General features: G+C 46.3%; 1 protein-coding gene across 7 annotated transcripts in view; it reads left to right on the plus strand.

Moving 5' to 3' along the window:
• Positions 1–22,786, plus strand: part of LOC135910078 (galactosylceramide sulfotransferase-like) — a 184,324-nt gene that overhangs the window by 142,026 nt on the left and 19,512 nt on the right. For 2 of the 7 annotated variants that reach the window (XM_070537789.1, XM_070537788.1), the window contains exon 4: positions 12,588–12,679. The exons of the other annotated variants lie outside the window; for them this stretch is intronic. The gene's annotated coding sequence lies outside the window, so the exon portion shown is untranslated. The remainder of the gene's footprint in view (positions 1–12,587; positions 12,680–22,786) is intronic. 7 annotated transcript variants of the gene reach the window in all.

Below are 22,786 nucleotides of genomic sequence, written 5' to 3' on the forward strand. Positions count from 1 at the left end.
TTTTTTGTTTATTTTCGTTTCTTATTTTTTCTGCAGTTAATTTTAGCTTTTGCAGCGAAGCTGTTAAGGACTACCTTTCCGACTATCGTGTCCGCCTGTAGAAAAAAAATTATCGCCATCAGCAATGCTCCAGCGTCGTCGTCTTCTTCCACAGCTGGCTCGTTGGCGCACTTCGGCGCTACCGCGCGAACGCGCTCGTGCCACGTCTCCCGCGTTCGCCGTCGTTATTATTTGAATAGCAAAATAATTAATCAATTAATTAATTAGTCATTTAATTATTTATTAATTGATATACCATTAGTTGATTAACACAAAGACGTACCCAGTGATGGAGAAATACTTTAATGAACCGTCGGGATTTGCCCAGTGATAAACACCGGGGCCGCACGTTTCAGCTTCGCTGGTTACCCATCTGTACAGAGTGCTTGGGCGGACAGTTCTTTTTTGTGTGTGTAATCATGCGTGCATGAATGTGTTGTGTGCTCGAGCGCTCGTGTAATAGGTGGCGCATGTCTTTATACTTGTGCATTCGTGCGGGCTTGTGAAGCGTTTTCATAGGTCGTTATAGCAACGTTATTTGGTTTTCCTGTTCTCCTTGCATGCGCAAGTAGTATCACCGCCGTCGGCATCAGCCTATTAATTGCCTGCCAGGGGTAACTGATCATTCACTACTTGCGATCGCGTTCAACTTATCTTCTAAATTGCCAACTCATCAGCAAATTATCGTCCAATCTCGCTAGCCAGTATTTGCTACAAAGCCCTAGAGCATGTCTTATATTCTCACTTAGTAAAGTTTCTTGAAACCAATTCATTTTTGACGTCTATGCAACATGGCTTTCGAATTTTTTTTCTTGCGAAACACAGCGTGTCACTTTGACTAACGATATTCAATCTTTTCTTGATCATGGTTCCGAAGTCAATTGTATCTTATATTTTTGTAAAGCACTTAATAAGGGGCCCATAACTTGCTTCTTTATAAAATGGAAAAACTGAATATTGATCTTAACGCATTGGTGGGGATTGAATCCTTCCTAACCATCCATTCACAATTCGTGCACGCTAACAGCTGTAAGACCTCGTTAATTGTGGTAACATCTGGTGTCCCGCAAGGATTGGTGCTCGGTTTCTTACTTTTTCTTGTCTATATTAACGATGTACGTACCAACCTTTCGTATTCAATTAAACGTTTTCCTGATTGTGCTATTTATCGTGTGATTAGGAAACTAACGACGCTGAATCGTTACAAACTGACCTGGACGCAGTCTCTACCTTGTGTCATAAATGGCAAATGACCCTTTATGCAACTAAATGCAAAGTGGTGCGCTTCTCGTGTCATAAAACCACAAATATTGCAGTCCATTTGATTAACAACACATCTTACTACCCAGCTACATTGTAAAAATACCATGGTGTTTTTTTTTTACCTCGAACATCGCTTGGAATAATCATGTCAGCCACATTGTCGCCAACGCTAATAGAATGCTGGAATATCTAAAAAGAAATTTATCTATGCCAAACTGTCAAACTAACAATCTATAAATCTTTAGCGCGCACTAAGTTAGAATATGCTTCGTCAATATGGGACCCCCAAACTAAGTCACTAATAGCACCTATTGAAGCTGTACAAAATTCCGCAGCCGTTTTTATTTGTTCTTACTATATACGTTCAGGAAGTGTAACAGACATGATGAATGCGTTATTTTTACCGCTCCTTGAGTTGCGCCGAAAGGTATCATGACTGAGCCTTTTCTTTACAATTTATCATACTAACGAAGACCTAAAAAAAAGCACTGTTCATCCCACCTACCTACATTTTATCAAGCATTGATCATCTGCATAACGTTGACTTTGCCGCACTACTGCTGTGTCCTAGAAAGACTATAATGATCCCATCCCGTCCTCGCCCCCTTATTTTTCTTTTTTTTACGCCTTTCTTTTTGCCCCCGTTCTTGTTTCCGTCTTTACTTCCTTTTTCCCTTCCCCTTGTGCAGGGTAGTAAACCGGAGGCTTTAACTCTGGTTCACATCACTGCCTTTCTCACCTTTTCATCTCTCTCTCTCTCTCTCTCTGCTCAGCATCTTTCATCCCCAGGGCGTCATAGGAGTGGAGCCACCTACCGGCAGCTTACTTAGAACTAACAACGTCGAAGAATTAAAAGAACGGTTGCTGGTCCATTTTGCAATAGGTTAGCATATATGTTTTTTTTTTTCTTCACGGTGTAAACTTGCTTGGTGATGACGCTGATTTTGCACTTGTATGTGTTATTCTTCTTCTCGATAACCTTTATATATATTCTTCCTAACTGCATTGACATTTGTTTGCACTATAGCTGTTGTGAGTGTTTCTAATATACTTGTAATACCACGTTAGATATTATTTCAAATCTTGTGTATTGTTCTTATGCTCCTTTTTGTAATGGCTCACTGAGCCATTACAAGTGTCCCCTCATGGCTCATGCCCTGACATGAGCCATGAGGGGACTGTAAGTAAATAAATAAATAAATAAATAAATAAATAAATAAATAAATAAATAAATAAATAAATAAATAAATAAATAAATAAATAAATATTCTCCCACTATTTTGAAATGAACAAAAATATAAGATTTTGTTACACTGTGGAAACCCTATTGTAATAAAGTGTCTTCATTGGCAAGTATAGGGTAGCTGTGGCATAAACCAACTTTGCCGTGATGAAGTAAGCTTCTGCTGCACCGCTGAAGAAGTTTCATTCTCTCGAAAGAACGTCCGTTTACAGCAACTTTTTTTACTCCAAGTGTGCAGCGCTTTGTTGGAAAACATGCTGGAAAAAAATTACGTGGCAGTGCAGTGAAAGCCATATGTGCATTATTCCTGCTGCGTTTTGTATTTAAAAAAACAACGTCGCAGTTTCGCCCGAAAGGCGAAGCATCAATTGCGATAGCAAATTATTCGGCAACTATACGAAGTAAGGATATGAATTTTATCGGTCGTATAGACTTGTAGACGCTCGCTTACTAACTAAATTAACAAGCATGGTGTCACGCGCGCAGGCAAACATGAACACATCTCACTCGATGTCCGCTAACGCTCGCTGTAGAAACGCTGACGTGAGGAAGAAAGGCAGCAGCAGCGAGGGAACTGCCTTTCGATCACTGGTCGATGATTTTTCTTATTGGTATCATTGCTTGATGATTGTTCTTTATTTACGGTTGTACTATTGTTCGGATTTTATCATGGTATGATCACGCGCCCCGTGGAGCCTGACCATAACGGTGGTCCAATTTTTTGACACCCTGCACGATTTCGCTAGATCTCGTAGGATGCCATCTGCTTGTATGGCGTTGCGAGTAATAATTTAGCGGCATAACTTTAGGTGCATTTCCCGGCAGAAATTTCAGAAGTTAGAAACAAAATGCTCATCTTTTGTGGCCTTCATTGCAGGCACAGGTGCACAAGCCGTAAACAGGCGTTTTCGACCGGAGTTGACTTGTGTTTGACGCATTGGCTGTACTCTTAAGTGCCGCCAGAACAGGTGCCGCCCCATTGCAATCACTACTGGAGTCACAACGGGAGTTAGGCGCGCGCGGCCTGGCCAGCGAAGTTGGAATTATCCGTCTGATACCAGTACCGGCATATAAATAACGAAAGTTTGGGCCCATAACGAACAAAAGTGTGTGCGCCGGCCAGGACCTCCTCTCTGGATCAAAGTAACCAAAAATTGAATTAACCCAACTCGAAATAACGGAAGACTACTGCACCTGGATTTTTACTGCTGCCAGTGTAAGCTGAAAATTTTCACCAAAATTTGTTCCATCTGGACTCGCCAATTTTTTGGACGCTGGGAGAAAAATTGTTGAAAAAAAGGGTTTCTGTCTTCTGGTGACTTTTTTTTTTTTGCTTAGTCATGGAATATTTACTTTTAGAATCGCTGAAAACCTGCAAAAGTAAGATAATTTTGAAGAAAATAACTATTTGCTAGACACCCTGAAGGCCGGGCTTCCGGACTGAAATTTATTACTTACGAGTATAAGAACAACCGCGCACGACGTCATTTGCCTTTTGTCACATTCTGTCTATCCCGATTATCCAAGTTAGATGCTCAAGCTTCTTGCTACCATTTGCCGCTGTGGTCGTTTTGTTGTTTTTTCGGAAAGGGTAATGATATCGATGCCTTTCAAAAGTGTATTTTCCTTTCCTTTTTTTCTTTTTCTGTAACATGCGCTCACTTTTTTCTCTCTGTTAGTGTGCTTGACTGGCCTCAAGACACGATGTCATTACGTTCCTTCCCGAGACGCCTACTCTTGTTTTCTTCAGCAGCGAGGACCAAAGCCTACTTCAGAGTTATTCGCTCCGGCAGCTACAAATTGAGGCTTTAGGCGACCTTGTATCTCTGCTCTATTTCTTAAGTGTAGCGCTGAAGAAGAAAAAAAAGAGACGAGTTCAAATGCAAGAAGTGCAGGCACAGGATGGGAAGAAACGTCGGACGTCACTTTTTTTCTTGTCCGGTCTAGAGATATTTCGTGCGCTTGAATTATGCGTGATGGGATGAGCCCAGGTCATGCCAACGTTGGACGACTGGCGCGCCGTTATCCGGTCGGGCCTTCAAGAGGAGATGAGTGCGAAAGAGCGCAGCGGGGAAAATGAGACACAGGCGAGCGCAGGCGCTGGCGATTAGGAGCTTTGCGTGATTTGTACTTGATCTCCAGCTGGACCTGAGAATGCTGCCACGAAATGTGTGCCGCAGAAAACGAGCTGATGAGGTCCGTAAGGCGATGGCCTGCGCCTACGCGTTGGCGAAATATCAAGATGAAAGCCCCAAGGCTCACTCGCAGCCACCTATCCGCGCAGCGACCACTGGGCCCTGGGTCATTCCAGATGTCTTCGACGCCCGTCACAAGCTACGGGACTTTGGTGTCACGGTGTTTCGCTGCACACACGGTGATTAATTCCTTCCTCTTTTCCTCTTTCTGCTCCCTCGTTCTCTTACCTGCAGTGTAGGGCAGCTAACGGGACGCCCGTCTGGTTCAGCTCCCTGCCTTTCCTCTAGCTGCCATCTCTATTTCTTTCTCTCAAGATGAAACAAAGTGTAACCTAGTGGTTCCTGAACGTGAGTTCAGAGTAGCTGAAACGCGACTCTCATTTTCTGGCCGGAATTCAGTGTCAAGGCCCTGTTACTTTCGTCATGATTCCCTTCTCTCTATTCCTCTTCTCTCTTCCACCAGCGTAGGGTAGCCAACCAGACTCTTGACTTGTTAACGCCCCTGCCTTCCTTATACCCCTCCCTCTCCCCTCGAACATTTATGACACCAGCTATTACTAGATCATTCCAAGTACTGCACGTTTTTGTGTCGAGTGTAACAAAAGAAACTATTTAAAAAATCGAGGAGTTCCAGTGCTCAAACAGCCGCTGTAAAAGAACCAAACTAGGTATCGAGGTGAGATATTCTTGCAGTTTGGCAAAACTATGCATAGACACTTGCTGAAGTCATACATGTTTCGTGGTTAAAATTCTACCGCAGCTCTGCCCTAGGGCAAAGCGTCTCAGGACCTTGCTATTAAAGTTCTTTGTCTGTCTGTCTGTCACTTATTATTTGTAAGTTTTTTAACCGTCGACAAAAGTTCAAAAGCACCGTTCGCTGCGGCAAGAAAAAAAAAATACAAGATGTGTAAATGATTGCTGTGGGAAAACGGTGAGGGCTAGGAACATGAAACTAGGAGCAAGTGGGTACCTTTAGGGGATTTTCATAATCTCGTTCAGTTGGGACCAGTGGAAAAAAAGAAGTTGCTACCTAATAAGTGGCCTAAATAAAGGCCACTGTTATATTTACGCCATCTTCGTATCCGCTCCTCACGAAGCCATTTTAACGCGATAGCGTCAAGGGCCCCGTGTCGCAGAAGATCCGGCGTCCAGAGCCGACCGTCTTGTGAGCGAAACATCTTTCCAAACCACGCATACCCAACTACGCAGGCCCTCTGTAGAGCGCAGAGGCGTTACTTCGCTAATTGAATTTCTCGAAGTAAAATGCGTCAGAAAAATTGTAAAGTACTACTTCCACACAACTTACAAACATGATAGCGTCGGACTGTAATCTGAATATACGAGAAAACATATTTCGGTTACGCGGAAACTTAAACGCAAATCCCCTTTCCAGCGTTTCTACTATTCATAGAGCGGCGCGCCCGGTTCCTTGCAACACGATCCAGGTAGCGTTGGTCTCTGCGCGTCCGCGACCCACGCGAGAGGCTGTCTCTACCAGAAAGCTCGCCGTCGTGCATAGAGTTATCCGCCAGCGCTCACCGGTACACATTACTGTTACATGAGCTGCAGTTGCCGGGAAGCGTGAGGAGCAGTCAGGGATCTTTGAATGATATCGCGTTCCACTCTTAAAGGCGAAGCTTAAGCGTCCTCCATTTTTTCCACCCGCTCTCCCACATTGCTGCTACCGACAGAAACACACTGTTGCTCGCCCGCAACCCAACCCGGCACCTGGTCACATTAATTTCGCAATGCATTGCAATGTTGTGTTCAGTTATAGAAAGTGCATTAGGGAGCCTGAATGAATCGATGTCGCTTATATACGCGGGTGTACGGGCGAAAACATCGCATGTGGCATACAAAACTGAGAAGAAACAAAATTCAGGAGCCATTCTACTCTGTGAAGGTAGACGACCAGCGAAGCTGTAGCACCTCACACAGGGTTAGGCAAAAGTACATGTATTTATTTTTATCATTTGGTAACGGCAGTGACGATAGCTTTGTGATTACTGTGACATACACTGATTAGGTCGGTTGCAGCCGTAAGCCTGTTTCACATGCAAGCGATTGAGCGAATGGAGCGAACAGCGGCGCGGCGCTGCGAAGCTTTTCGCGAGGTTTCATTTCACATGCATTGCTGCCGCGTGTTTCCAGCCGCTGTGAATATCAATGTTGCTGGCAAAAAAAAAGAAGAAGAACACGGAGCTTTCAGCCAGTTTCGGTAGTTTGCGACTACGAACACAAGCAGTGCTTTGTCCATACTTTTCAAATTGTTATTTTATGCGTACATATCCTGCGTTTTAAGCATATAAATCATGCTTACTTGTTATCTTTTGTGTTGCTTTTTTTGTAAAAATATGCGCATATGAGGCGCACTAACTCGCGAGCGGCTCGGTACTGTGCCATAATGGACGCTAGCATGTCGACGGAGATGGATTTATGTGGGCCACATTATGATTCTTAGACGCATCTTTTACATCTGTTTAGATATATATAGGAGCACCCGAGCTAAAGCTTCCGCTTAATTAACTAAAGGAATGACTCCTTTCTTTTTCTCGCGGCTGCATAACTAAAACAGTACTTGGACAACTCGACTGCGCAGAACAACCGCACGCCACAAAGAAAAACATCCAAGGAGCATGTGATATGCGCGTAAACCGGGACAATAAATACATAAAAACGTGCTCTCGCTGGAGCACCACGAAAAGCGCTTCTGTGCGAATCACGGCAATCGCACGAAGTCTGCGCGGCGACAAAGATTGAGTTTCTGACAAGCTTCAGCGTTTCTCTAGAGAGGCGAGAAAAATTACTTTTAACACAAGCATCGTCATTCCATTCAAGAGTCTGCAGCATTAAAAAAAATTTAACACTGACAATCTCGCAGTTCAATACAACTGGCGTTTTTGTTTACCGGTGGCATAGTGTTTTAGCAAGGCGTCCCTGACTTCTTCCCGAAAGGACTCCCCTATTGCGAAAGTTGTCTTTCACATTCCACAGCCGTGGCCGTTTCGAAACCTCACTGATTAGCAATTCGCCAAAAAGCTATCTTGGCATGCTGCCTGTCCCACGTGTAGCAAGTAAATAAGCATCGTCCTATGCGCAGGCTTTCCCGCACTGCTACTCCACTGGTCACGTGGCGAGGCGGGCCGTCATTGGTTCGGAAGCGGTGCTGCCGCCGCGATGAAATTCCACCTTGCCCGAAGGTCGCCGCTCGAAACAGGTTTCTGCGTCGCGGCGGCAGGAATCGCGAGCATTTTCGCTTGCATGTGAAACAGGCTTTTGACAGATTCTTGGCCAAAGTCAAATCTATACACGACCGTTGTTGAGTGACAATTGTATTGATGTCGCGCTTCAAACCAAACTCTTCCAGCACAAACTGAGTGAACCATTTCTTGAATGGTTTTGAAATGTTCACATTTTAGTCTCCAACGATGATCACAGGGGTAGGGCTATGCATGGTTATGTTCGCGGTCATGAACTTCTTGATATCACACTTGGGTCTGCATGGAGATGTATACATAGTGGATATCACAATTCTGTCTTTCGTTTGCGCGGCAAACATCCCCACAGTCGGTGGCATTTTCCTCTTGCGAGTCAAGGGTGTATGATTGTACACATTAATTTTGTCCTTTGCGTATAAGGCAACGCCTCCTGCTCGTGAGTCCATGTGCTGTTCACAAACGATTCCAGTATACCCGTCGACTTGAAGCAATGCATCTTGATTTATTTATTTTTGATGTTATTAGGGGGATTTCACCACTGCCTCGGAGCGGTCTCGAATTGCGCTATACCCCTGGGATGGCCCCAGATTTTTGCCAACGGTCATGCATTTGGGTTCTAAGTGTACATGTTCGCTCTAGAAACTACAAACGCCGTAGTAAGAATTGCGTTGTAATGATTGATAAGCATCACAGGTCAACGAATGCTTTCCACTGCATCGGGAAGACGTTCACATAGTATTGAATGCAAATTGTTTTTGAAATAATGTGACTGGCGATTTGTTCACAATTTATTATTCGCAAGTAATTATTTGCGCATTTGTTCTTTACCGCGCCGTATGCCTTTCACCGTCTTCTCGACAGTCTAGCCGAGACGAGCGAATACACGCCGAAGAAAGCGTCCGGGTGGCACCGTCTGGGCTGAGAAGCGCGTCGTACCACACCCGTCGCGACAGCTGCGGTGTCTTTTGCGTGATATGAGCTGACAGCGCGACGGGGCACGTCGATTTGAGGGAACGGTACTTCCTATTTGCGCAGCGACGAACGGGAGCCTACCCGTACGTAGCGAGCCGCCAGCGTCTGTCGTCGTTATCGACGCTGTCGCATGCTGTGCGCGGCACCGTCAAAAGAAGTGGAGCTGACGTGCGCCTTTTTTCGTAGCCACGGGAGAGACCGGCGCCGAGTATGTCGCTTGTGTTTATTTGCGGCCCTCGCTGGCCGACTGTCCCTCAGGCCTGATTCAAGCCAGCCGTCTCAGGCATCACTCCAGGTTCGACCTAAACACGGCGTACACTTTTCTAAAGGGCAGCGTCTGCAAGAATTCCATTGTAGAAAAGCCCCGCTGTGTCCCGGCTCCATTGGCGGTCGTTTTAGAGGAAGTAGCAGGAGGCAAGGCTGTGGGCGTTGGTATTTCGTGCTGAGGAAATGCAGTGCGTCACGTATAATCAACAAAGAAGAGGCCGCTATGCATGCGCTAATGTTATCACCTCTGTAGCCCTTATCCGTCGCCCTGTCTTTTTAGCAAGAAAACGTTAGTAGAGTTGCAGCAAGTCTTACCTTTATTTGGCCACCAAATGGGGAGATGTACGCTACTAATCAGAAGTTACAAGTAAATGGCGCATGCAGTACCAGCGATCTGTCAGGCACGCGGAAAGTTGGAAAGAAATGCGAGGTACGGTGCCTTATGGTATCGTGTCTGTGTCGAGCTGCTTTGAAAAGCTGTTCAGCACAGCAAATGTTTCGGAACGCGCACGTCGACAAGTTCGTGGCAGGCGCCCTACGTCTGGCGCCGGCCACGCCTTCGCACAAAAAGTGATCGCGGAGGTCAGAGCGCTGAGCCGCTGAGACGAAGATGCCGTTGGCAATGGACACTACGAACTCGTATACTTGACCGTTTCACCACCCTTGCGGTTTCTTCACATGGCAGCTCTGACGGAGTAGTGAGGCACGAGCAGCGCACGCGAACCACGCATGCCACACCGATGTATGTATATACCTAGCATAGAGCGTAACTTGCCGCGCCCATACCGCACTGATCAGTCACTCCGCGCTACTCCCGCTGTTGTGACGCAGTGGCTGTGGCGTCCCGTGGCTGAGCACCAGTTCGCGGGCTCGATTCTTTCCTTGCACGGCGACCGCACTGCGATGGAGTGTGCATTGTGCCTCTGTTGCGCGTTCCAAGTGGTCCGAGCTACACCGCTCATATATAGGGAGTCTCTCGTGGCCGTTCCTGGTTCGGAGTGTTAAGTTCCGTAACGTTCATCTTAAACGTTACGCACCACAAGCGGCAACTTACTACTAGGGGTCTATTAAAGCTTAACAGCGCCCACCACGCTGTGAAGTTGTAAACAAAAGTAAAGGTAAGTAATGGCATTACGAGCGCTACTTTTTCGACGGACACTAACTATTTCATCTGGATTCAGTCTAGTGCAAATTCAGACACGCACTTCTCATACGGTTCGAGCACGGTAGTGGCTCGTATGAGCTTTTCGTTATCGAGGTTAAACTGAGGCCGTCGATGCCAGCTAATAGGAAGGCACCCGAGTGCACTCTCCGTGTACCGTTTGTCTGCTCTCAGCCTCATCTCCGGTCCAAATAGTGTAGCACAGTGTTCGTCACGCCGGCAGTGCTCGCCACGCGCACAGCCGGTCTATGCGCGCATGTCGTACACAGCGTATAACAAGCAGCCCCCTGGGGCCCTCGGGTACTCTAGGGGCGTCCACGCCCCTGGCGCCTACGCTCGCCCAACAGGTGGCGGGCCGCTGTGTGAACCGACGCTGGGCGGGGCTCGTGTGTGTCCCCCGGGGCAGTTCTTGCTCTCGTTGTGTGCGCGTTGTCCGAGCGTGCAACCCTGTCCGCGACGTTATCCAAACCTGTCTATTTCGCGCTTTTGTTTCCCGCGTACAGCGCTCACGGCTTTTGTCTCCACAGGTGCTTTTATACGTGCATAACTGCTGCGAGGATGAACTGGGTCAGAGGAGTAAAGAACGCGAGAAGGTGGGACGAGAGGATACTGTTGCCTAAATAAAGATTTCACTATCATTCACAGCGCAGACTAAACACACACATGACATGCACACGGAATACAACGACGCTGACATTTTTTCGTGGGCCATCTCTGTGTGGCTGTCCGGTTCGCGCTATAATTGAGAATGACGGAGAAAAATACTGTGGTATACTACAAATTCTAAATGTTTTCACTTCTTTAAGAACTAAATAAATTGTGGTTAATAATGATTAAGGAGCTAGAACTAACTGTTGGGCTCGTTAGTCTTGCATAACTATTGAAGGTAATTGGCGCTGAACAGACGCACGCATGAAAATTAATGGCGAATGTGTGTTCGTCCCCCTTTCCCTACCGATTGATTTATAACGCCTCAAAGCAGCACAGGGGCTGTACGATATCCAGTATGATGGCGGGTTCCGGGCGCGCCAGGCGCCGTGCGTTTCACTTTCGGCGTCTTGAGCACATTCTTCGGGGGCTCTCTATTACTTTCGCTCCCACCTGTTGACACACTGATACTCAGATGCTAGAGTGAATGCAGAATAGGGCTAGCCGCTTCATTTTGAACCATTTTAGATACATTAGAGTATAATCCTAATTAAACAAACTTTCATTGCAGTCATTGAACATCTTGCCCTGACATTGCCCTACTATCGATGCTTCGTAAGTTAATTTATTCCACTCGAACAGCAGTAGCATGCCTGAAACGACCCTGTTCCACGTCACGCAGCTTCACAATAGTTTCAGCTATCCCCGCATTCGCGTATTACCTCGTGCATTCGAGTTATCTGCACTTACACCTGCTGTTCGGTTGCGGAATTTTCTCCCGGACAGCAGGGCACATGCCCGTTAAGCTTTGACACATTGCATGACGCCCTATCCAGTTGACTTGCTAATAAATTGTCTAATGTGGTGTTATTGCAAGACAAAGTGGTTTCTGTCTTTCATTCCATTGCACGTACCGTGTTTCATTGCTTTTTCTTTTTGATTTCTTCCTCTTCAAAGATGCGGCCGTAATATTGTACAATATTCAAGTTTTCTTTCTTTGAATGTGCGTGCTAGATAGAAGGTATTTAATGCGATTATTAAAACTCCGCTATTATATAGGTTGAATATTTGCCAGTATTGCGTTGTACTTGTGATCTTTTTCTGTATTTTTATTTTTTTTTTGTTGCTTTTTTGCCATGTATGTCAGACATTCAATGTATATTAGACATGCAATATAAGAACCGCCCCCTTCCTTCTTTAGTCATGCTTCCGCTGAGGCCTGTAAAATTTCTTGAAATAAATAAATAAGTAAATAAATAAATAAGTAAATAAGTAAATAAATAAATAAATAAATAAATAAATAAATAAATAAATTAGGCATGAACGATACACGTGTGATGAGGAGAAATCTCTTTTTTAGAGCAGATGACATTTGACGATACGTCAGGTGAATAGAAGAGTTAAACAGCACATGTAATATGTTTTGCAATCCGGAATTTACATGCAATATTATATGCTGTATAAAAAAGAATGGTGCATTTTATATTTTTTCCGACAGGGCTTGGGAACTAATGGGCACCCAAAGCAACATAGATGAGCGTGTTCCTTTTCCTTCCTTTTTTCGCGTTTGGTCATTGTAGGCGCCGCAGCCGAGAAACTAACCGGCTATACGTGAGTATAGGACCGCAGGAGTACAGTGCCTTCACCACCGCAACGACCGCACTTAGCACAGGTACGCTCTTCGACTTTAATCGCATTGCTGTTGGACCTTCCATCGCACATATCGGCAGCGGAATGTAATGAGCGCAATGAAAATATTTACTGAAATTGCAAAAGCAGAAGCTTGACCATTTCAGTAGAATGATAAGTAAAACAAGCGAACATCTTTCGCTGTCGTCATCAACCGCCTAGGAGTGTCCACTAGAGGAATATCCACTTGTAGCCTTCTCTGCCTCTAAACTGGAAAGCTTGTGTCGAACTCTTCGAAACTACTGTTGCTGAACGCAACTTCCAGCTATAGATTCAGATCACATATTCTTAACGTAATTATGATTCCTATTTTATTTTTATTTTTACAAAGTGACAAAGAAATTAATTCTCTAGCTTCACGCTGAGTTTAAAACAGACACGACCAGAACTGATCATGGAATGTAGTCATTAAATTGACGAATCCCAAATTTTCTAAATCATAAGCCTCTATTACTCAGCCTCACTGAAGACACCTTACTTTCACTTACGCTCTTTAGTAAGCAGCCGAAATTGTTCTTTCTGGACTGTTCTTAAACTTGTTATTGTTTGTTCGTTAAACCAAGATCTTTCAATACTTCGAACGGCTCTGGTTAAACCTTGCTTTGCTCTATCTATAGTAATAGATTACGTTCCTACGTTAAGTTTTCACGGGTGTGTGGGCTCTTTTGCTTTATGGTATATGTGGTTTTGAAAACTGAAATGTGGGCTGGTTGGTCGTTTAGACGTAGTGTGTTTGGATAATTAAATGTGTCTTAGGTAACCGTGTCCAGCTGGTCAATTGTACTGTCCGGTGAGAAGACAGATAGGCCTCTTGAAAGGCACGCGATTTGTGTTGCTGTCCGCCTTATTCCTTGTCTTTCACTTTTCTTTTTGCACGCGCGAGATTTATGTGAGGGTTGTTTAGAACTATTTATTTGCACGATTTTGCGAGTCTCTGAGCTGGTGAGTCAGCACCGTTACCCGTTCTCTGTCGTCTAGGCGCCTAAGACAACACGGTCGTGTATTGCCCATCAAACTGCAATAAACAAACCGCAGTTCGAGGTCGCACAGTTTCGCTCGGCTGCTGCCGCACTGGCCATGACGCCACTCGGTGACAACAGTCTGCGCTACCGCATCGCCCGGCGAATCACGTTCACTTCATTCCCTCAGTTCTTCCACGCATTTTTTTTTTCGCTTGCACCCTCGACAAGAAAAAGTGAAAATGAAGCGCGGCCACAAGTTCGATCGAACGCGCACAACGCCCACGTCCCAGCTGCGGCGGAGCATTCGTTCGGGCATTTTGAAAACGTCGCTTACGCGTTTCGAAACGGGGCTTCAAGACATGGTTTGGGTGCACCGCGCGCAGGCCTCCGAGCGGCTGGACGAGGGTTGTCGCTTACTGCGGCCCAGAGTTGCCGCCGGGGGTCCGGACTTGTCGCTCGGGACTGCCGCCAATGTGCGACGAAGCACGACGGCTGCTACCGTATGCCGTTTCCGTCCGTCCGCAGAAATGTGGCTTCTACTCTCGTCATGCCCTGGCTGCGCGACTGCGTTCCTGACCGTGTGGCGCGTGCGTGCGTGCTCGCGCCCATACATTTCTGAAGGCTTTGGTTTAAATTAGGCATGGCCGGGAATCTGGACGTGAATACGATCATTGAAAAAAAAAAAAGAACTCAACACGTGTGAATTTGGAGAAGTAGGACGTACGTGTGTACGGGTCTCACTTGGCAGACGTTGAGGTAGTTATCACAGAATGACTGAATGGTTTAATCCGTTAAAACATACACACAATTTAATTGAGCATATTTCTGAGTCCTTACCATGACTGCTATGAATACATGAACAAATTCTTGTCAATGCAGTTTCAGTTCACCGCGAAAAAAAGCCTCACCCATTGCTCTCCAGCAACGCCAACACTTATGCCAACCGTTCCCTCCCTATGATTACGAATTAGCTTCGCCATTACATATGATCGTATGCCATCCGTGAATTCGTTTTCACTTTTGTTTTCCTTCTCTCTTTCTTTAAATAGCTCGCGTGCGCACCGAAAAAATCACAGCTTCCCATACTAAAAGCGAGTACATTACGTACTGTAATGTCACCCAGACACCCTACGCCATACGGTACGGGAATGTGTCGGAAAAAATGGCAACGCAGGCACCCAAACATTAACCGAAGAGCAGTGGGAGGCCAAGCTATCAGACCCGGACCTCATCGAACGGGCACGGGAGATGGCCATGGCCCCCGGCTACCTGGAATAAGGAAGCCGCCCACATAGGGCGCGGACTGCGCTTGCTCAGAATAAAAGCCTATTCTCTCTCTTTGTTTTGACAAACGTCTTATTATTTCTATATCGCGCAATCAACAGAATCAATACAACATTGGTATAACAATACTAACAGCACACGGAAACCTTTGAGCAGACGTCTGTCTTTTCACTGCCGTGCGGGAAGCAGGAAATTGTACTTCGCGTGCGTCGCGCCGACGTTTGGAATGGTTCTTTGGCATGTGGGTGTCGTGTTCATAGAAACGAAGCACTGAATCACAACTTTTTTTTTTAACCGGAGGTGTCGTACTTTATTGTATAGTTTGGTGACTTAGTTAAAACCAGGCAACCCTTCTTTCTTTTTCTCTAATTCGCGTAGGTTATCTACACCTATCCATCTGTTGTCACAGACGAGGATTCCTGTTACAACATGTCGAGCGCTGGACCCTCAATTCAAGAAAAAAAAATTTTACTCGATTTTTTTTAAATATTCTCGGTGCATTCATTCTCCATCTATGGTCGCTACTACAACAGCGCTTTTTTCTCAATGTTTAATCTATCGAAGTCACTCCGCGTGCGTCAACCAGTCGATATGACAAAAGACTCGCTGACGTACGCTCAAGGCAAAGGCTATTACCTCATCCTTTATTTTGTGGAGCTGTCGCCTTCATATTTTTTTTTTAAAAGATGAACGCTGCCTTTGTTAGGGTGGATACCTCGAAGCGTCGTCATGTCGTGCGCAGATAAGCGTGCATGACATGATGAATCAACATGATGAGTGAAGAGTGGACGTCGTGGCATATTAGGCGTTCCGACTATTAAGCCCCCCCCCCCCCCCCCTAACGCCTTATCTTATTCATAGCTCAATTTCACTTTCTTCGCTACTTTAAGGCTGTGACAAAATACAAAATAAACTTTGGGCAGCCGTTCTTTTTTTTCTCCGTTTTTCCAATTAAAGGCAAGCCAGTATATAGGTTTGTATTTAGAATTGAACGAAAAACTGCTAAAAATTATCTTCTTGGACATTTTTGCGTTATTTCCATCCCACCCATCACTCGCTTACTATGCGACACAAACGGAGAATCGCTGGCAACAGGGTCCATTTGCTTAGTTTCCATTCTCTTGGTTGTCCTCGTACTCAGGCTGAGCCTCGAGCACGAGCCCTTTCATGCGGCCTCCATTCGCTTCCGCGGAAGTCGCCTTGCGAGCGCGGGGAACAGACGCAGGAAGGAGTCCTCGTAGTGTACGCGCTGCTCGGCCTCTCGCCAATTCAATTTCCACACGCCTCGCGTCTCCGCCATCGCGTCCCCGGCCAGTGGCCGTGTTCCGATCGGAGCTGTCGCCTCTTGTTCAGGCGCCTTCCTGGAAGTTCCTTTCCTTGATGAAGTTGGTATAAAAAAGAAAAATTGGCCGGTGTTGCCACGCAGAAACATTGCGGTCTCGCCTTAGGCGGGGAAGTTCGCAAGAGGTCGTATGTAGGTTTGGAGTCTGGTTTTTTTCAGGCTTTTCCCTCGTGAGCTTTTTCACTTGTAAGGGCTTTTTTGTGATTGGCCGGAGCCTTCGCTGTCATCTCGCTCAATACGGCGATCAGCTAGCGACTATCCTTACGAATCCCTCTGGTGCACGAATGGTTTCTGTATTTGACTCCGGTTTACGTTACATGTTCGCAATGCGGATAAGTGGGTTGGCGAGAGAGAGCAGTGGTGTCCGTACTGGAGTTGGGAGTATTGGGAGAGGCCTTTTTATGTTTACTTCAAAGACATTCAGTTTATTCTGAAAGCTGCATAAATAATTTAAGGACGAAGTATGGGAGCACATTGTACGCTCGGGCAGTTATTCGCGTGGTGGCTTGCGCAAGAATGCTTACGGAGTAAAGTACATGCTCTCGAGGATGCGCTCGGGGAGTACGATGGTTAGAAGCACTCTACACAGCGCTTAACCGTTTGTTCAACTTATAAACACGAAATCTGAGAAGTGTTGCGTCACACGTAGTAAAGAATATATTAAACGATGTCTGCTTTTGGCACAATGCCGAGAGCTGCCTATTTCGTGCTCATAATGAAAGAACATATGTACTTTTTTCCGAACTGCTAGCTGGCATGTCTGGTGGCCGGGCTAGGTTTTGCGGAGGATGGCTGCGCTGTTAACATGCAAGGCGTGAAAACGACAAAGCCCAAATTCAAATTCTAGAGGGTAGTGGCACCTCAGAGGTAGTATTTTTGTTTCCTTTCATAGATGTGACACTTTAGATCACGACATAGTGGGGTTGTGTCGTTTATTTCTTCTTTTTTATGGCTAGGGTACTCAAGCCATGGTGTGCGTTCACTACGAAATGCTTCGTCCCTTCTTATAGTGCCGGCTGTTGTGGCAGAAAATGCTTGGTCTAAATGACCGTATATCTGCAGTTTCTCGATGCATGTGCAGGATCATGATCCAGCCCGTTAAAGCAGCCGCGTGATGATCTGACGTAATCAAGCCCGTCGTCTGCACGAGGCCTCAACAGCAGCGCCACTGCACGACGGTCGAGACAGCATGCGTCCTCTGGCCTTGCGGGCACCCTCACATGTGCACGCGAGATTTGTGAATGTTAACGTGTACCTTGCAGTTTGTAGCTTATTTTATTTTACAACATCGGTACACGCAAAAATTATGGCAGGCCATGTAATGCGTAGGGTAGATAACCGATGGACCATTCGAGTTACAGAATGGGTGCCGAGGGAAGGGAAGCAGAGTGGAGGATGGTGGAAAACTAGGTGGGCTGATTAAATTAGGAAATTTGCAGGCGCAAGTTGGAATCAGCTAGCGCAAGACAGGGGTAAAAATGAGATCGCAGGGAAAAGCGTTCGTCGAGCAGTGGATGGAAAAGTAAGCTGATGAAGACATGCAAAACAAGGTTAACGGTCCGGTGCGAGAGAGGCTGAAGCGGCGAGCAGGCTTATAGGCATGCTCAAACCGAGAGTCACGTGGGCGCTTTCTCTCGTCGCCTAGCGCAGGAGCTTAAGAAGGGTGCGCTGTGCGCGTGCGCCGATCCTCGTGAGCCAGTTTCTAGAAAGGAGAATGCGCCGAAATCCCGTCGGCCTTCACTGTTAGTCAAGTTAAGAGTCTCCTCCCAACTATAAAATTGCACCGGGACCTCAGCATGTATCTTCGTTACCTTTTTTTTTTTTTCTTAAGCAGAAATGGTACTGTCTCGGGTTGTCACATAGGGTAAGTCACGATGTCCCTTGTAATAAGAAAATGGGGCTGACCGAAGTGCCGGAAGAGTCATGTGAGCTTTCGAAAATGCAGTGCGTACTGACCGACGAAAATAAATGAGAGTCATCAAGACTGTGCTAGACCTAGACACGGAATAAACAGAGTACAAATACGCAGGTGCCTAATAGTCCTGTGAATTCAGCGTGCGGAAAATCCAACATCAACTGCCGTATATTCTGGGCGATATTTACCTTTTTCTCGTCGTTTTTCCGCGGCAGGCTTATTAACGTTTAGTATACAGTCGCGTACGCCATTAGATGCAAAAAATAATCCTCTGAATTTAGCTGCCGATTGATTGTCTTGCAGAGCAAATGTCCCGGTGTAATCTTATTTGACATACATTTAGCAATTGCAACAACATTGGCAGAATTGTTCTTTTTCTGTATCTGATCAGCCATGCGCTTGCCTGAGGTACCCGCCGCACTAAAGCTCTTGCTCTGTGGTTTACCGCGATGTAGACTCGTTTCCGGCACTGTCTTCATTTCCGCTAGACAACGGACGCGAGGCGGAGAAAATTACCTCGCGGGGTGGGGAGGGGGGGAGGGGGTGTTTATGGCGCAGTACGGGCACGCCTGCCAGCTTTATCGTGCAGCAGCGCTTCGCACGCGTAGGGCCCGACCGCAGAAGTGCCGTTTCGGGTTGCTGTCTCGTGGCTGCGACGATATTGGGAGCAGGTGGCGCATATCGCTTTTCTGTTGCAACATTTGTCTCCCTCCGCCCGACCGACGGGGCTAATGCTGACCCGCACATCACACGTCTCTGGGCATGCATCGCGTGCGTCGATCCGTCGTATACAGTTGTGGCATGCGCCTTTTTGTGTTGAGGATAGTTGCGACTTGCGTTGGTTGCTACCGTAGAATTTCCGACAAAACGTGCTAGAGGGAACCCTGGCGCTGGTGTCTATGGGATTTGTAAGCAAGGCGATTCAGCCAGCGTGATGAGAATGATGGTTAGTACGTGAAATTTCCTAAATGTCGCCTTTCTAGATTCAAACCTCTTTATCACTTTGCATAATGATCATTTTCAACAAAATGCTGCGTTGTAATTACATCAATTTGCAATAATTATGCGTGTGCTCACTTGTATTGACCTCTGTGTTTAGATAAATAGGTCTCCCTCAATATCTAAGCCAATAAAGGCAGATGAAGCGTATAGCAATGAATGCCAAGAGAACATCTCAAGTCACAAGCACGAAGCTCTTACAAATCCATGTGTGCGTATGTGTACGTGTGTGTGTGTGTGTGTGTGTGTGTGTGTGTGTGTGTGTGTGTGTGTGTGTGTGTGTGTGTGTGTGTGAGAGAGAGAGAGAGAGAGGTGTTTGTGTATGTGTGCGCGTCTTTTTGTGCATGTGTATGTGTGCGTGTGTGTGAGAAAGAGAGAGAGAGACAGAGAGAGAGGTATTTGTGTGAGTGCGCGTGTGAGGTATGTATTCGCGTGTGTGCGCGTGCGCCTGTATGTGTGCGTGTGTGTGAGGTGTGTGCGCGTGTGTGTATTTGTGGGGGTATGCGAGCGGCTGTGTGTATTTGTGAGTGTGCGCGTGTGAGTATATGTGAGTGTGTGTGTGTGTGCGCGCGCGCCGGTGTGAATTCCTGTGTGAGCGCGCGCTTGTGTGTGTGTGTGTGTGTGTGTGTGTGTGTGTGTGTGTGTGTGTGTGTGTGTGTGTGTGCGTGTGTGCGTGTGTGCGTGTGTGCGTGTGTGCGTGCGTGCGTGCGTGCGTGCGTGCGTGCGTGCGTGCGTGTGTGCGTGCGTGTGTGCGTGCGTGTGTGCGTGCGTGTGTGTGTGTGTGTGTGTGTGTGTGAGAGAGAGAGAGAGAGAGAGAGAGAGAGATGTAAATGTGTGTGCGCGCGTGCGCGTCTGTGTATTCGTGTGTGCATATGTGTGTGTGTGTATGTGCTAATATTTTATGTTTATATCGTTCTTTTCCTTCTCTTAGTTGCAGTCTGTCTCCTTCGATCCAATCGCGTAATACTGTGAGCATTTTGATATTTACGTTTTCTTGGGAAAAAGGGAGAGTGGGGGCTTCATGCTTGCGCCGTTTGACACCATCATTGTAGTTTTCAGTGCTGAAATTACTTGTGGCAGTGCATTGAACAGGTGTTTTTATTTTTTTTATTTATTTCTAGACGCCTTTCGAACTGAAGTAGAAATTGTACTAGCATAAATTCTTTAGAATGTGTGTTGCTATGGCCGTCAATGTACAATACGTGACAAGGAAATGCACTGTTAAGACGAATTTATATTGATTTCGCAAGCAAATGTTCTTTACCGCAAAGCAAGTACGTCAGTTGATAAGTCGCCAACGTGCCTGTCTCTAAGTTGAGAGGAAACGGATTTGAATATCTGGTGCGGCACGAGATATCTTATCGAACTTTCTTTCGCTATGCGATTATGCGCCGAGAAGTATTATCCTTGATTTTTCGCTTCGGCTTTCTGCGTACATGCTGGGTGCTGAAATATTAGCGCACAAATTGGTACACGGAGACGTCATATAAAAATTTGAAAGTGACCTTAACGTCACATCAAATTGTCCTTTTTATGTCGGCGAGGTACAGTGCTCAAGAAAAAAAAATACATCGGCCAATTGTAAACTTTGTCAAGAAAGGACGGACCTGGATCACATTATCTGGGCCTGCTCTCGGGCGCCACGACAGTGCCGAAAAATTCAGGATCGGAAGCAGTGGGAGACCGTGTTGCTCAGCTCGGCCTCCGAAGACCAAGTTTTGGCTGTCCAGCAGGCCGAGGATGCCGCTAGAGCTCAAGGGCTTCTGGCCGCCATCTAGGCGGGGTTGGCCCCCCCACGAATCTGCCGACTATATAAATAAAAGTTATTTCTCTCTCTCTCTCTCATCCTGGGTATGTTCTGCACTTTCAACTGTGACTTGGGATGCGTGCGACTCGGTCACTACGCAACCACATAATGCGTTTGTGACTGTGCACAAGCGCGTTGTGGTATACACAAGGATTCGGAGGTGCAAGTGTAGCCTTTTCTCTGCACCCACCCAGCCCCGCAGGCGAGTGCACGCAGTTACGTCGGACAAATTAATTCCGCTGCAGAGGATGGAAGGAGAGGGGGGCGACGGTGGTAGAACGACGCCAATTTCCGCTGCCCAACAACAGCATGCACAGGTGATGTGCGGCCCGCCTGGTTGTGCCAGCACTGCTCCCCGTTTGCTGTTGCCTCCGTGCTCTAATAAGAACGGGCGCGCTGCTTTTTTCTGTGGTATGGTTTCACTTTTCTCGCCTTTTCCTTGTGTCATTTTTGACTGAAACTTTATGTCCTGATAACGACTGTTGTTTCGCAGCAACGTAAAAGGATCCAGCAAACCTTTTGGAGCCTTTGTGAAGCGGTTAATGAAAGGTTGTAAATTTGCCCGCTTCATTCCAGCGTCTTTGGCACAAAAGATTCTGGGGTGGGCGCGCGTACTCTTGCGAACCCGTGCTGCGCAATGTGAAGTCTTTCATTGCCGCGTATTTATTGATTTCTTCCTATATATAGCATATAAATTTTAAATGTATACCACTCGCTTTTTGGCCAGCCCCCGTTATTGGGTATGGGCCATACTATCATCACTAGAAACATGTGGCGATAATCTCAAAAACGTAGCTGGCGTTGGCATGATAGAAGTATACGTGCGATTTTGGCCTCATGGTTAGGAATGTAGGCTCATAAAGGTTAGAAAGGTTTGCCTAATTAAAAGAATAGCGCTCTTGATGACATTTATTTGTTGCAATGAAGATATTTAGGTATCACTGGCTTTATCACCTAGTAGCTCCGTCGAACACAAGGCCAACAGCCTGTACACCTGTAAGGGTAGAAAGAATTATAGTGCTGTGCTACGTGCGAGCTATTCGGCAAGAGAGCAAGAGCACCCAGCCAGCAGCGATGGTCAGGAACGTTCGGGAAGGCTCGCAAAGAAAGCTTCGCTGTAGGACAGACCACGAGGCGAATGAGAATCATTTCTTCTTTGCCATTCGTGTCGGGCTGAAATTCCTCTGCCGATAATTTGTCGTAATTCCGCGGACAGGCATCGCATGAGGCTTTGAGAGAGGGTTTGCATTATAGATTGCACTAAAATTAAACAAATTGGTTTTTAGGAATTATCTCATTTACGGCTTTGGGTTGGAGTGGGCCTTACACGATCCTTTACATGGGCTTGGTGATCCACAAAACAAGGCACTTGAGCGCGTCTGAAGTGCTCGCCTCCTGTAGCAACGTCACACGCTCGACATCTGCTTTGGCTGGGCTCTGTAATGCGTGCGATCAGACTTAATATTTTGAGAAAGCTTGAATTGAAGCCTGACGTACCTGAAAGCTACACCCGTTTGGCGACGTACGATAAGTTTGCAGAGACATTGCTGCAGTTCCTGAATGATGTAGAGCTGCGAGCTTCTATTTGATTTTCTTTCTTCTCCGCATGTCCTTCGGCAAATCCACACAAAAAAAAATTAAATAAGACATTTGGTTATAGAGTAACTGTTCGTGACAAGATATGGAAAAGATAATGAAAACATTCATAGCCCTAATAAAGCATACCGAAAACACTATATTAGCGCATGCTCGCGCTCTGCGGTGACTGCACGTTACGTTGC

Source organism: Dermacentor albipictus, chromosome 4, assembly GCF_038994185.2.
Source record: "Dermacentor albipictus isolate Rhodes 1998 colony chromosome 4, USDA_Dalb.pri_finalv2, whole genome shotgun sequence".
NCBI lineage: Eukaryota > Metazoa > Arthropoda > Arachnida > Ixodida > Ixodidae > Dermacentor > Dermacentor albipictus.